The 16,002-nt window shown below is 38.9% G+C and overlaps 1 protein-coding gene across 2 annotated transcripts in view; it reads right to left on the bottom strand.

Annotated features, from left to right (window-relative positions):
• The window catches only part of MAP3K13 (mitogen-activated protein kinase kinase kinase 13), a 164,233-nt gene that overhangs the window by 100,780 nt on the left and 47,451 nt on the right, over nt 1-16,002 (bottom strand). The gene's annotated exons all lie outside the window — the stretch shown is intronic.

Below are 16,002 nucleotides of genomic sequence, written 5' to 3'. Positions count from 1 at the left end.
CATTGCACCTCTAGAGATATTAAGCCAAGTCCCATAGTCACAAGTAATTTTTTATTTCAGCACGTGGGCATACTAAGTGTGGAGTACTACAAAGCCATTATCAAGGTGAGTAAGCTCTTTAAAGAACCAAATAAACCTCTTCAAATTTCAATAATGACTAGAAGATGACTGGTCTCCTTTCCCAAGAAGATATTCAAAACTCATTATTAGGAAAAAATTTAAGAATAGAAGTTAAGGTACAATTATTCTGGCATAAAAATATGAGCTATTCTAGAGTTGGTTTTGTTCTTGAGAAAAAAAAATGTGTTTTTTTTTAAGGAAAATGACTCAGTTAAGCCAGAACCTAAGAGAAGTTAAAGTATTATGATCCAGTGACAATTTTTGTCATAAACACCAAGAAAAAGAAAGAGTATGATGACCTCAGTGCTAATGCATGAAGATTCAGATTTCCTTCACAGGCACCAATGTGGTTAGAAGCTAGTAAAGAGATCTGGGTTCAAATCCTGACTCTGTTATTTATTAGTTATGTAAGTTCAGGTAAACCTGAGTGTCAGTTTCTCATTATTAGAGGGAGGATGAAATGTACAGTGTGGGGAATATAGTCATTAATAATGTAACATCTTTGTATGGTGACAAAGGTGGTCAAAAGGTACGAACTTCCAGTTATATGATAAATAGGTACTAAGGATGTAATGTACAACATGATTAATATAATTAACACTGCTGTATGTTATATATGAAAGTTAAGAGAGTAAATCCTAAGAGATCTCATCACAGGGGAAAAATGTTTTTTCTTTTTTTTCTTTTGTATGTATATAAGATGATAGATATTTACTAAACTTATGTGGTAGTCATTTCATAATGTATGTAAGTCAAATCATTATGTTGTACACCTTAAATTCATACAGTGTTGTATGTCAATTATATCTCAATAAAACTGGAAGAGGAAAAATAAAGTGGGGATAATAGGCTAAGCCTATTACGTGAAAGTTAAGTAAAATAGCACATGTAAAAACTTCAGTACAGGGACTTCCCTGGTGGCGCAGTGGTTAAGAATCTGCCTGCCAATGCAGGACACATGGGTTCGATCCCTGGTCCAGGAAGATCGCACATGCTGCGGAGCAACTAAGCCCGTGTGCCACAACTACTGAGCCTGCGTGCCACAACTACTGAAGCCCACATGCCTAGAGCCCGTGCTCTGCAACAAGAGAAGCCACCGCAATGAGAAGCCTGTGCACCACAACAACAAAGACCCAACGCAGCCAAAAAATAAATAAATAAATTTATTTAAAAAAAAAAGATTATCATACTAAGTGAAGTAAGCCAGACAGAGAAAGACAAATATCAAATGATATCGCTTATATGTAGAATCTAAAAAAAAAAAAAAAAAAGATACAAATGAACTTATACGTAAAACAGAAACAGACCCCACAGACATAGAAAACAAACTTATGGTTACCAAAGGGAAAAGGGGGGGGGGACCTGAAACTAACACAACATTGTAAATCAACTATATTTCAATAAAAATAAATTAAAAAAAAAATAAAGTCAGTGACTTTTATCAATTTTTACTATATATCAACTATTATGCTAAGGGCCCCATATAAATACCTCAATTAATACAATGATTTGAGTAGGTATTTTGATCCCCGTTTTAAGATTTGGAACGTGAGACACAGAAAAGCTAAATAATTTGAAATCACAAAGCCAGTTTAAAAAAAAAAAAGGGCAGCAGTTTCCAGAACCTATGCTCTCATTATACTAGTCTGTTTGTAAGAGAAAAATAACTTGACTGGGAGTCTCAAACAAAAAGCATCCAAACAACTGGATATGTTTTCAGAGGAATATGTATAATCAACCATTTTAAAAGTTATGCTACAGTAGTTATTGAAGAAGTCCATTTTAAGGGTATGATCCACAGGCCTGTGAATAATCCATGGCCTGGCAGCCTGATCTGTGACAGTGGTAAGAGCAATAATAGGCAAATGAAAAAGAAGCTGTTAGAATTTATTTCATGAAATGAATTGTTCAGGACCACCCAGGCAGACTATATGCACAGAGGCCTAGGAAAAGAGGCACCCGAAATATTTATTTATTTATTTATTTATTTATTATTATTATTATTTTTTTTTCGGTACGTGAGCCTCTCACTGTTGTGGCCTCTCCCGTTGCAGAGCACAGGCTTCGGACGCGCAGGCTCAGCGGCCATGGCTCACGGGCCCAGCCGCTTCGCGGCATGTGGGATCTTCCCAGACCGGGGCACGAACCCGTGTCCCCTGCATCAGCAGGCAGACTCTCAACCACTGCGCCACCAGGGAAGCCCCGAAATATTTATTTTTGATGGACTCAGATATTTGACATATTTGTTTTAAAGAATCAAAGTTGTTGTTGGGAAAATAATTTAACAGGTCTCATATATACATATATATATGTATATGATCTAAAATGTGACACAAATAAACCTACCTACAAAACAGAACAGACTCACAGACATAGAGAACAGACCTATGGCTGCCAAGGGGGAGGGGGTGGGAGAGAGATGGATTGGGAGGTTGGGGTCAGCAGATGCAAACTATTATATACAGGATGGATAAACAACGAGGTCCTACTGTATAGCACAGGGAACTATTTTCAACATCCTGTGATAAGTCATAATGGAAAAGAATATGAAAAAGAATATATATAATATAACATATATATACCCAAATCACTTTGCTGTACAGCAGAAATTAATGCAACATTGTAAATCAACTGTACTTCAATAAAAAATTAATTTAGTAGGTCATGACTATCATTTTAAAAATTAGATGAAATAGAACAGAAAATAGTATATCCCATGTGGTGAAGTTAAGTATATTGTTTCAAGAAACTTGTTATATATATGTAATGGGACACTATAAAAGCTATGCTTCCCACTGTGAGTTGTGGTACAAAAACTTCAAAAATCACTATTCAATGATATATACATACAATACATATCTGTTTCTTGTTATTTTTTTATGTCCCATATTATATACCATGCCTTTTGTGCTAAAATATCTTCTTTACGTAGTTGTGCTCTTTCAGAGGTTTGGATATCTAATTTCCAAAAATAATCATTGGGAACAAATCTGGTCCTAGACATTCTTTGTAAAAAATTTTGTCCTTCACTTTACAATTTACAGAGTATTTTAAAATAGGGTATATGTTAGTCTCATTTTATATGTGAGAAAATTAAGGTTCAAGAAGATGGGCTCATCTAATCCAGCTCTATCTAAACTCTGTAACCTACTGACATACTTTTAAATTCTATCCATTACCTCTTGTCCCTCCCCTATTAAAGATCTGTCTACGATCATTCAATGACTAAAATTTAAAATGAGTTTAAAAAGTGAAAATGCAAAGATGAAAAGGCCAGTTTGTAGTATCAAGGAGCTTTGCTAAGATGAATAACAACACAAAATGGTGAAAGTGCTAAGTTAGGCAGGAATGCTTTACTTGAGGTTGGAGAACAATACCAGAAGGAAGTTAACTAACATTTGGGGGTGGGAATATTCTTCCATGCATGGGACTTTTCTACATAATGCAAAATGTTTAGCAACCCCCCCCCCCCCCCCCCCCCCCCCGCCATGCCTGTAACAGCCCTAGTCTTAGCCATAGCTAAAAATATCACCCATGTTATTTGTCTCTGTAGGCACTAGGGGATTGGGCTTCACCCAGTTTGAGGCCTACAGGTTAGGCTACAGAGTGGTGCTCTCTGCTGCCCTCTGTTGACATAGAAAGGTAAGATCAAGCCCTTAGCTGAAAAAAATGTGTCCTATCCCTTGGAGAAAAATGTCCCAAGAACAGCCTGGTGTTGAGGCTCAGTGAGAGTTCTGGGAATGTGGGGTGAGGCTGAGTAAAGGCTGGGAGCCACTCTTCCTGGTCCAGACTATAGCCAGTATTTGTCATTTGCTTGTCTTTGGCAAGTTGGCATGTTTGTAAAGGGAATAAAGGCTTGTCTTATACAAACACACCTTGTCCTTATGCTGCAGTTTGCCCAGGGCTTGAACCAAGCCTTCTTCTCTTTCTGATAGAATGATCATTTTGAGCTGGGTGGTTACAGTCAGTTATAAAAGTAGGTAAACTTGAAGGGGGAAGATTTGAGGAAACTGGATATGAGCAAATAGGACAATTCTTCCAAGGTAGTTCTTATCAAATGTAAAACTGGTAAGGCACACACCAGCACTTTTCATTCCCATATTGGATTACAGTGTACAAGTTCACAGAGAAAAAACTGGAAGTCAGAGTGGAGAAGATGTTAACACAGAGTCAGTAAAGTGTGGCCTGCTTTTAAAATGAGCTTTATATGGCTACCCATAAACAGGCTCACTCTGTGTAGACCCACACTCAGCACTGCAGTCAGCTCTTTATTATTCACACTAATGAAGGGAACAGAGAAGACAGAACCCAAAAATCTTTCAGAGAAAGATCTGTTTTAAAGTTTCTCATAAATAGAGGAGGACCTTCAAGATGGTGGAGGAGTAAGACATGAAGATCACCTTCCTCTCCACAAATACATCAAAAATACATCTACATGTGGAACAGCTCCTACAGAACGCCTACTGAACGCTGGCAGAAGACCTCAGACTTCCCAAAAGGCAAGAGACTCCCCACGTACCTGGGTAGGGCAAAAGAAAAAAGAAAAATCAGAGACAAAAGAATGGGGATGGGACCTGTACCTCTAGGAGGGAGCTTGTGAAGGGGGAAACGTTTCTACACACTAGGAAGCCCTTTCACTGGTGGGGATGGGGTCGGGGGGAGGCTTCGGAGCCACGGAGGAGAGCCCAGCAACAGGGGTGCAGAGGGCAAAGCAGAGAGATTCCCACACAGAGGATCGGTGCTGACCAGCACTCACCAGCCCGAGAAGCTTGTCTGCTCACCCACCGGGACGGGTGGGGTCTGGGAGCTGAGGCTCGGGCTTCGCAGGTCAGATCCCAGGGAGAGGACCGGGGTTGGCTGCGTGAACACAGCCTGAAGGGGGCTAGTGTGCCACAGCTAGCCGGGAAGGAGTCTGGGAAAAAGTCTGGAGCTGCCGAAGAGGCAAGAGACCATTGTTTCGGGGTGCGCAAGGAGAGGGGATTCAGAGAACCACCTAAATGAGCTCCAGAGATGGGCGCGAGCGCGGCTATCAGCGCAGACAACAGAGACGGGCGTGAAACGCTAAGGCTGCTGCTGCAGCCACCAAGAATCCTGTGTGCAAGCACAGGTCACTATCCAGACCTCCCCTCCCGGGAGACTGTGCAGCCCGCCACTGCCAGGGTCCCGTGATCCAGGGACAACTTCCCGGGGAGAACATGTGGCGCACCTCAGGCCGTTGCAACGTCACGCTGGCCTCCGTCGCCGCAGGCTCGCCCCTCATTCCATACCCTGCCCTCCCCTAGGCCTGAGTGAGCCAGAGCCCCCTAATCAGCTGCTACTTTAACCCCGTCCTGTCTGAGCGAAGAACAGATGCCCTCAGGCAACCTACACGCAGTGGCGGGGCCAGCTCCAAAGCTGAACCCCAGGAGCTGTGCGAACAAAGAAGAGAAAGGGAAATTTCCGCCAGCAGCCTCAGGAGCAGCGGATTAAATCTCCACAATCAACTTGATGTTCCATCCATCTCTGGAAGACCTGAACAGACAATGAATCATCCCAAAACTAACGTGGTGGACTTTGGGAGCAACTGTAGACTTGGGGTTTGCCTTCTGCGTCTAATTTGTTTCTAGTTTTATGTTTATCTTAGTTTAGTATTTAGAACTTATTATCACTGGTAGATTTGTTTATTGATTTGGTTGCTTTCTTCCTTATATATATATATATATTTTTTTTCTTTTTCTCTTTTTGTGAGTGTGTATCTTTATGCTTCTTTCTGTGATTTTGTCTGTATATGTTTGCTTTTACCATTTGTCCTAGGGTTCTGTCTGTCTTTTTTTTTTTTTTTTAACTATAGTTTTTAGCTCTTGTTATCACTGGATTGTTTTATTGGTTTGGTTGCTGTCTTCTTTTTTTTAAATTACTTTTTAATTTTTTTATTTTAACAATTTTTAATCTTTTTTATTTTAATAACTTTATTTATTTTATTTTATTTATTTATTTCTTTTTTTTCCTTTCTCCCTTTTCTTCTGAGTTGTGTGGCTGACAGGGTCTTGGTACTCTGGCCGGGTGTCAGGCCTGAGCCTCTGAGGTGGGAGAGACGAGTTCAGGACATTGGTCCACAGGAGACCTCCCGGCCCCTCATAATATCAATCGGCGAGAGCTCTCCCAGAGATCTCTGTCTCAATGCTAAGACCCAGCTCCACTCAATGACCAGCAAGCTCCAGTGCTGGACACCCCATGCCAAACAACTAGCAAGACAAGAACACAACCCCACCCATTAGCAGACAGGCTGCCTATAATCATAATAAGTTCACAGATGTCCCAAAACACACCACCAGACACGGTCCTGCCCACCAGAAAGACAAGATCCAGCTCCTCCACCAGAACACAAGCACCAGTCCCCTCCACCAGGAAGCCTACACAACCCACCGAACCAACCTTATCCACAGGGGGCAGACACCAAAAACAACGGGAACTACGAACATGCAGCCTGTGAAAAGGAGACCCAAACACAGTAAGTTAAGCAAAATGAGAAGACAGAGAAACACAGCAGATGAAGGAGCAAGGTAAAAAACCACCAGACCAAACAAATGAAGAAGAAATAGGCAGTCTACGTGAAAAAGAATTCAGAGTAATGAGAGTAAAGATGATCCAAAATCTTGGAAACAGAATGGGGAAAATACAAGAAACGTTTAACAAGGACCTAGAAGAACTAAAGAGCAAACAAACAATGATGAACAACACAATAAATGAAATTAAAAATTCTCTAGAAGGAATCAATAGCAGAATAACAGAGGCAGAAGAACGGATAAGTGACCTGGAAGATAAAATAGCGGAAATAACTACCACAGAGCAGAATAAAGAAAAAAGAATGAAGAGAATTGAGGACAGTCTCAGAGAACTCTGGGACAACATTAAACACACCAACATTCGAATTATAGGGGTCCCAGAAAAAGCAGAGAAAAAGAAAGGGACTGAGAAAATATAAGAAGAGATTATAGTTGAAAACTTCCCTAATATGGGAAAGGACATAATCAAGTCCAGGAAGTGCAGAAAGTCCCATACAGCATAAATCCAAGGAGAAACACGCCAAGACACATATTAAACCAATTATCAAAAATTAAATACAAAGAAAACATATTAAAAGCAGCAAGGGAAAAGCAACAAATAACATACAAGTGAATCCCCATAAGGTTAACAGCTGATCTTTCAGCAGAAACTCTGAAAGCCAGAAGGGAGGGGCAGGACATATTTAAAGTGATGAAAGGGAAGAAATCTACAACCAAGATTACTCTACCCAGCAAGGGTCTCATTTAGATTCGATGGAGAAATTAAAACCTTTACAGACAAGCAAAAGTTAAGAGAATTCAGCACCACAAAACCAGCTTTACAACAAATGCTAAAGGAACTTCTCTAGGCAGGAAACACAAGGAAGGAAAAGACCTACAATAACAAACCCAAAACAATTAAGAAAATGGTAAGAGGAGCATACATATTGATAATTACCTTAAATGTAAATGGATTAAATGCTCCAACCAAAAGACATAGACTGGCTGAATGGATACAAAAACAAGACCCATATATATGCTGTCTACAAGAGACCCACTTCAGACCTAGGGACACATACAGACTGAAAATGAGGGGATGGAAAAAGATATTCCATGCAAATGGAAATCAAAAGGAAGCTGGAGTAGCAATTCTCGTATCAGAAAAAGTAGACTTGAAATAAAGACTATTACAGGAGACAAAGAATTACACTACATAATGATCAAGGGATCAATCCAAGAAGAAGATATAACAATTGTAAATATTTATGCACCCAACATAGGAGCACCTCAATACATCAGGCAAATGCTAACAGCCATAAAAGGGGAAATGAACAGTAACACAATAATAGTAGGGGACTTTAACACCCCACTTTTACCAATGGACAGATCACCCAAAATGAAAATAAATAAGAAAACACAAGCTTTAAACGATACATTAAACAAGATGGACTTAATTGATATTTATAGGACATTCCATCCAAAAACAACAGATTACACTTTCTTATCAAGTGTGCATGGAACATTCTCCAGGATAGATCACATCTTGGGTCACAAATCAAGCTTTCATAAATTTAAGAAAATTGAAATCATATCAACTATCTTTTCTGACCACAACACTATAAGACTAGATATCAATTACAGGACAAAAAAAACTGTAAAAAATACAAACACATGGAGGCTAAACAATACACTACTAAATAACCAAGAGACCACTGAAGAAATCAAAGAGGAAATCAGAAAATACCTAGAGACAAATGACAGTGAAAACACGATGATCCAAAACCTGTGGGATGCAGTAAAAGCAGTTCTAAGAGGGAAGTTTATAGCAATACAACCCTACCTCAAGAAACAAGAAAAATCTCAAATAAACAACCTAACTTTACACCTAAAGCAATTAGAGAAAGAAGAACAAAGAAACCTCCAAAGTCAGCAGAAGGAAAGAAATCATAAAGATCAGATTAGAAATAAATGAAAAAGAAATGAAGGAAATGATAGCAAAGATCAATAAAACTAAAAGCTGCTTCTTTGAGAAGACAAACAAAATTGATAAACCACTAGCCAGACTCATAAGGAAAAAAGGGAGAAGATTCAAATCAACAGAATTAGAAATGAAAAAGGAGAAGTAACCACTGACACTGCAGAAATACAAAGGATCATGAGAGATTACTACAAGCAACTATATGCCAATAAAATGGACAACCTGGAAGAAATGGACAAATTCTTAGAAAAGCACACCCTTCTGAGACTGAATCAGGAAGAAATATAAAATAGAAACAGACCGATCATATGTACTGAAACTGAAACACTGATTAAGAATCTTCCAACAAACAAAAGCCCAGGACCAGATGGCTTCACAGGCGAATTCTATCAAACATTTAGAGATGAGCTAACACCTAACCTTCTCAAACTCTTCAAAAATATAGCAGAGGGAGGAACACTCCCAAACTCATTCTACGAGGCCACCATCACCCTGATACCAAAACCAGACAAAGATGTCGCAAAGAAAGAAAACTACAGGCCAATATCACTGATGAACATAGATGCAAAAATCCTCAACAAAATACTAGCAAACAGAATCCAACAGCACATTAAAAGGATCATACACCAGGATCAACTGGGGTTTATCCCAGGAATGCAAGGATTCTTCAGTATATGCAAATCAATCAATGTGATATACCATATTAACAAATTGAAGGAGAAAAACCATATGATCATCTCAATAGATGCAGAAAAAGCTTCTGACAAAATTCAACACCTATTTATGATAAAAACTCTCCATAAAGCAGGCATAGAGGGAACTTACCTCAACATAATAAAGGCCATATATGACAAACCCACAGCAAGCATCATTCTCAATGGTGAAAAACTGTAAGCATTTCCACTAAGATCAGGAACAAAACAAGGCTGCCCACTCTCACCACTATTATTCAACATAGTTTTGGAAGTTTTAGCCACAGCAATCAGAGAAGAAAAAGAAATAAAAGGAATCCAAATCGGAAAAGAAGTAAAACTCACTGTTTGCAGATGACATGATACTATACATAGAGAATCCTAAAGATGCTACCAGAAAACTACTAGAGCTAATCAATGAATTTGGTAAAGTAGCAGGATACAAAATTAATGCACAGAAATCTCTTGCATTCCTGTACACTAATGATGAAAACTCTGAAAGAGAAATTAAGGAAACATTCCCATTTACCATTGCAACAAAAAGAATAAAATACCTAGGAATAAACCTACCTAAGGGGACAAAAGACCTGTATGCAGAAAACTATGACACTGATGAAAGAAAATAAAGATGATACAAACAGATGGAGAGATATACCATGTTCTTGGATTGGAAGAATCAACATTGTGAAAATGACTATACTACCTAAAGCAATCTACAGATTCGATTCAATCCCTATCAAACTGCCAATGCCATTTTTCACAGAACTAGAACAAAAAATTTCACAATTTTTATGGAAACACAAAAGACCTGAATAGCCAAAGCAATCTTGAGAAAGAAAAACGGAGCTGGAGAATCAGGCTCCCTGACTTCAGACTATACTACAAAGCTACAGTAATCAAGATAGTACTGGCACAAAAATAGAAATATAGATCAATGGAACAGGATAGAAAGACCAGAGATAAACCCATGCACATATGGTCACCTTATCTTTGATAAAGGAGGCAAGAATATACAATGGAGAAAAGACAGCCTCTTCAATAAGTGGTGCTGGGAAAACTGGACAGCTACCTGTAAAAGAATGAAATTAGGATATTCCCTAACACCATACACTCCTTGTCTTGCTGGAGTTTCTCCCTTGCTAGCTGAGAGGAAGGAAAATGGCCATGTTGGGGAACCCCACATGGCAAAGAAGTACGGGTGGTCTCTATAAGCTGAGGGACACCTCTATCCAATAGGTAATAGTGACCAAAAAAACCAAAAACCAAAAACCAAACAAACAAAAAAACCCAACCCCAAAACAAAAAGCTGAAGCTCTCAGTCCTACAACCACAAGGAACTGAATGCTGTCAGTAACTACATGAGCTCCCCAGTCAAGTTTCCAGATGAGAATCCAACCCTGGCCAACACCTTGATTGAAGACTTGTAAGACCCTAAGCAGAAGGCCCAACTAGGCCATGTTCAAAGTCCTGACCCACAGAAACTGAGATAATAAATGTGTGTTGTTTTAAGCCACTAAGATAATATTGTGATGCATCAATAGAAAACTAATACACCCACAGAATTCAACACCATCCTGACTAGAGACAACTTGGTTAATATAGAAAGCAACTAAAACTCTTGAGGTACACCCAATAAAGATTATAATGGCATACTTGAATACTCCGTTTTATATAAATAATAGTAACATAATAGAGCAAACTCAAATAAGCATGGTTTACAAGCCTAACACTTTGTTAGTGACAGTCACATTCAGCAGCAATAATCATACACAGTGCTATATTAGTTAGTAAGGAGAATTATGAAAAGTATAAAAGATACAGCCCCCCCCTTCCAATATCCTTTGTTTCCTAAGTCTTATCTGTGTCATCTGGGAGTTTCTTTATATAAAGGTCTTATTTCCCAGTGTTTCTAAAATAGCAAAGCCAGAGGAATAGATAAGGCACGGAGAGCAGCTTGTAGGCAGCATGGAAAACTGCAGAAGGGGAGGATGAGTGAATTGGTTATGTATTGAAGCATAACAAATTGCCCAAAACCTAGCAGCTTAAAACAACAAACCTTTATTATTTCACATAGTTTCTGAAGGTCAGGAATCTGGGAGCAGCTTAGGTGGGTGGTTCCAGCTCAGGGTCTCTCAGGAAGTTTCAGTCAAGCTGTTGACTGGGATGCAGTCATCTGAAAGCTTGCCTGGGGCTTGAGGAACTAAAGTTGACCCCTGGACAGCACAGGTTTGAACTGTGCGGGTCCACTTACATGTGGCTTTTAAAAAATTACATGTGGCTTTTAAAAAATTGCATGTGGCTTTTAAAAATATTACAGTAATACATGATCTGCGGTTGCTTGAGTATCTGGATGTGGAACTGTAGATATGGAAGACCCATGACTAAAGAGGGCCACCTGTAAGTTATATGTGGATTTTTAACTGAGCAGAGGGTTGGTCCCCCAAACCTCCCTACATTGTTCAAGGGTCAATTGTACTTCCAAGACTGTTCACTCACATAGTTGTTTGCAGGGGCCCTCAATTCCTTGAAAACAGGAATTTCTGACTGTCCTCATGACAAGGCAGCTGGTTTCCCCCAAAGAAAGTTAATCAAGAGCAAGGAAAAAGCTGCAGTGCTTTTTATGCCCTAGTTCAGGGATTAGCAAACTTTTTTTTAATAGATCTTTATTGGAGTATCATTACTTCAGAATACTGTGTTAGTTTCTGTTGCACAACAAAGCAAATCAGCCATATACATACACATGTACCCATATCCCCTCCCTCTTGAGCCTCCCTCCCATCCTCCCTATCCTACCCTTCTAGGTCATCGCAAAGCACTGAGCCGATCTCCCTGTACTATGCAGCTGCTTCCCACCAGCCAACTATTTTACATTCGGTAGTGTATATATGTCGATGCTACTCTCACTTCGCCCCAGCTTTGCCCTCCCACCCCATGTCCTCAAGTCCATTTTCTATGTCTACCTCTTTATTCCTGCCCTGCAACTAGTTCATCAGTACCTTTTTTTTTTTTTTTTTTTAGATTCCATATATATGCATTAGCATACGGTATTTGTTTTTCTCTTTCTGACTTACTTCACTCTGTATGACAGACTCTAGGTCCATCCACCTCACTACCAATAACTCAGTTTCGTCTCTTTTTATGGCTGAGTAATGTTCTTTTGTATATATGTGCCACATCTTCTTTATCCATTCATCTGTCAGTGGACACTTAGGTTTCTTCCATGTCCTGGCTATTGTAAATAGTGCTGCAATGAACATTGTGGTACATGACTCTTTGAATTATGGTTTTCTCAGGGTATATGCCCAGTAGTGGGATTGCTGGGTCATATGGTAGTTCTATTTTTAGTTTTTTAAGGAACCTGCATACTGTTTTCCATAGTGGTTTATCAATTTACCAACAGTGCAGGACGTTTCCCTTTTCACCACACCCTTTCCAGCATTTATTGTTTCTAGATTTTTTGATAATGGCCATTCTGACCAGCGTGAGGTGATAACTCATTGTCGTAAACTTTCTTGAAGGGCTAAATAATAAATATTTTAGGCTTGCATGCCATAGAGTATTGTAACTACTTACCTCAGTTGTTTCATTGCAAAGTCAGCTACATACAATATGTAAACAAATCGGGACGATATGTTCCGATACAACTTGATTTATAAAAATAGGCGTCCAGCCCATATAGTAAAGTTCGCTAACCCCTGACCTGGTCTCAAAGCTGCATGCCCTCATTTTCCCTTTATTCATTCATTAGAAGCAAGTCATTAGGGTCCAGCTCACACTCCAGGGGAGAGGAATTAGGCTCTATCTCTTGAAGGGAGGAATAAAAGAATTTCTGGATGTATTTTAAAACCATCACAATGGGCTTAACACATAGTAAGCAGAATATGGGTTAAATATTGCATTCGTTTCTTAGGTCTGCTGTTACAAATTATACAAACTGGGTGGCTTAAAGCAACAGAAATTTATTCCCTCACAGTTCTTGAGACTAGAAGTCTAAAATCAAGGTATCAGTGGGGCCATGCTCCCTCTGAAGGCTCTAGGGAGAATCTTTCCTCTTCCTAACTTCTGGTGGCTCCCAGCAATCCTTGGTGTTCCTTGGCTTGTAGTTGTTTCACTCCAATCTCTACCTCTGTCTTCAAATGGCCCCTTCTCTCTCTGTGTGTCCTCTCCTCTTCTTATAAGGGTACCACTCATTGGATTTAGGGCCCATCCTACCCAGAATGACCTCGTATTAACTTAAATAATCATAACTACAAAGAGTCTATTTCCAAATAAGGTCACATTCTGAGGTTCTAGGTGAATATGGATTCTAGAGGAACACTATTCAACACCGCCCCTACACACAATAGTGCCCCTACCAAGTTCTCTGTCCTCACTTCCTGCCACTCCTAGCTCTAGGCTCTAGTCAGAGTGAATGGCTCGTTCTCCTAACCTACTAGGCTATATGATCTTGCTGTTGCTCTCCCTAGAGTGCCCTGTCACCTCTTCCTTGCTTCTACTTAACCTTTAAGATTATCCCTTCAGAATCCCTTGATGACACCCCTGGATCTGTTGGACGTGTTTCCACAGCACCCTTTGCATAGTTCTAACACATCTGTATTGTAATGACTAGTATATAAGTTTGTATTCTACACTAAACCCTAAGCTGCTTGATATCAGTAACTGTCATTTTCATTCCTGTGTCTTCAGCAACTAGCAGAGTACTTCGATAAACAGAAAGTATTCAAGAAACATTTGTTGATTGAACAAAGTTACAGGATTTTCTTCTTGTAAATTCTTAAATGCAGGATAAAATCTCTTTGGGCTAGGACAATTGTAACACAGTCCTTCCTGAACACAGGAGGCTAGATTTGTTATTTCAATAATTACTTTTATTAAAGTCTCTCTAGGCCCGAGCCATGGCAATAAAGGACTGTGGGTGCACAGCTGGCCCGCATCTGGAACACATAAGGGCAGGCAAGTTGATGAGTACTGTTCTGAATCCCCTCTACCACTCTCCACCAAACAGGATGTGAACTGCGAAGCAGTGTTGAATATTCTAGTTTTATATATTATGAATCAAAGTAGAAATATCCTTTCTCTAACTTTTTTCTTTCTTGATACTTGAAGGCTCATTACTTTAAGCAATAAAGTTTGGTTGCCTTATAGCAAGAACAGTTTTTAAATTGAAATTTTTATTGAGATAATTGTAGATTCACATACAGTTAGAAGAAATAATACAGAGCAATCCCTTGTAAACTTTGTCCAGTTTTCCCCAACGTTAACGTTATGTAAAATTATAGTATGATATCACAAACAGGATAGTGATATTGACATAATCCACTGATCTTACTCAGATTTCCCCCATTTTATTTGTATTCATTTGTGTGTGTATGTGTTTGTGTGAGTGTGCATTACATTCTATACAATTTTATCATCTGTGTAGGTTTATATGTCCACCACTACAGTTAAAATACTGAACAGTTTCAACACCGCAAGTATCCCTTATGTTACCCTAAAGCATGTTCTATTACATCCCATCTTTTATGTTCCTATTGTCATATTTTATATACACAGATTTTACATTCTATAAGAAATGATATCATGTTAATATGTAGAATGTGATCATTTAAGGATACACAGTAAAATGGCTACAGCCAAGTACTAAAAAATATTAAAAAGATACAGCTAAGCAGTCATTAGATGAATTGAAATAGAATACTACAAAACATTTGATTAAACTAAAGTCAATTGATCAATCAAAGGAAGAAATAAGGAACAAAAAACCCCAGAAGGGATAAACAGAAAACAAAAAACAAAGTACACCTAAGTACAAACATATCAATAACTACATTAAATGTAGATGGACTAGAAGGTAAAGACTGAGACTGGATTAAAAAAAGCAAGATCTGATTATATGCTATTTCTAAGAAACACAACTCATATATAAAAAAGACAGACAATTTGAAAATAAAAGGAGGAAGGAATGATATACCATTCAAATACTAAGCATAAAAAAGCTGGTGTGACTGTTTTACCAGACAAAACAGACTTCAAAACAAAGAGCATTAGCAGAGATAGAGAGGGAGATTTAATAATAATAAAAGGGCCACTTAATCAAGAAGACAAAATAATCCTAAATATGGACAAAATCAACAACAGAGCTTCAAAGTATGGGATGACAGAACTACAGAAATAGATAAGTCTACAATCATAGCGATTTTAACACCCCTTTCTCAATAATAGGTAGTAATGGAAGTAGACAAAAGAAATCCATAAGCAGATAGACTTAAACAAAACTATCAACCATCTTGCTCTAATTGACACTCATGGAACATTGCACTTAGCAGCCACAGAATACATAAGTGCAAAGATAGTTGCACCAATATAGACCTTATTCTGGGCCTTAAAATGTTTCTCAATAAATTTCCAGGGACTTCCCTGGTGGTCCAGCGTTTGAGACTCTGTGTTCCCAATGCAGGGGGCCCAGGTTCAACCCCTGGTCAGGGAACTAGATCCCACATGCCACAATTAAGAGCCTGCATGTTGCAACTAAAGATCCCACATGCTGCAACTAAAGATCCCACGTGCCACAACAAAGATCCTGCACGTGGCAACAAAGATCCCGAGTGCTGCAACTAAGACCCGGAGCAGCCAAATAAATAAATAAATAAATTTTAATAAATAAATAAATTTCCAGACTGAAATCTTA

This window comes from Tursiops truncatus, chromosome 4 (genome assembly GCF_011762595.2).
Source record: "Tursiops truncatus isolate mTurTru1 chromosome 4, mTurTru1.mat.Y, whole genome shotgun sequence".
Lineage (NCBI taxonomy): Eukaryota > Metazoa > Chordata > Mammalia > Artiodactyla > Delphinidae > Tursiops > Tursiops truncatus.
This window is presented reverse-complemented; position numbering and strand designations above follow the sequence as displayed.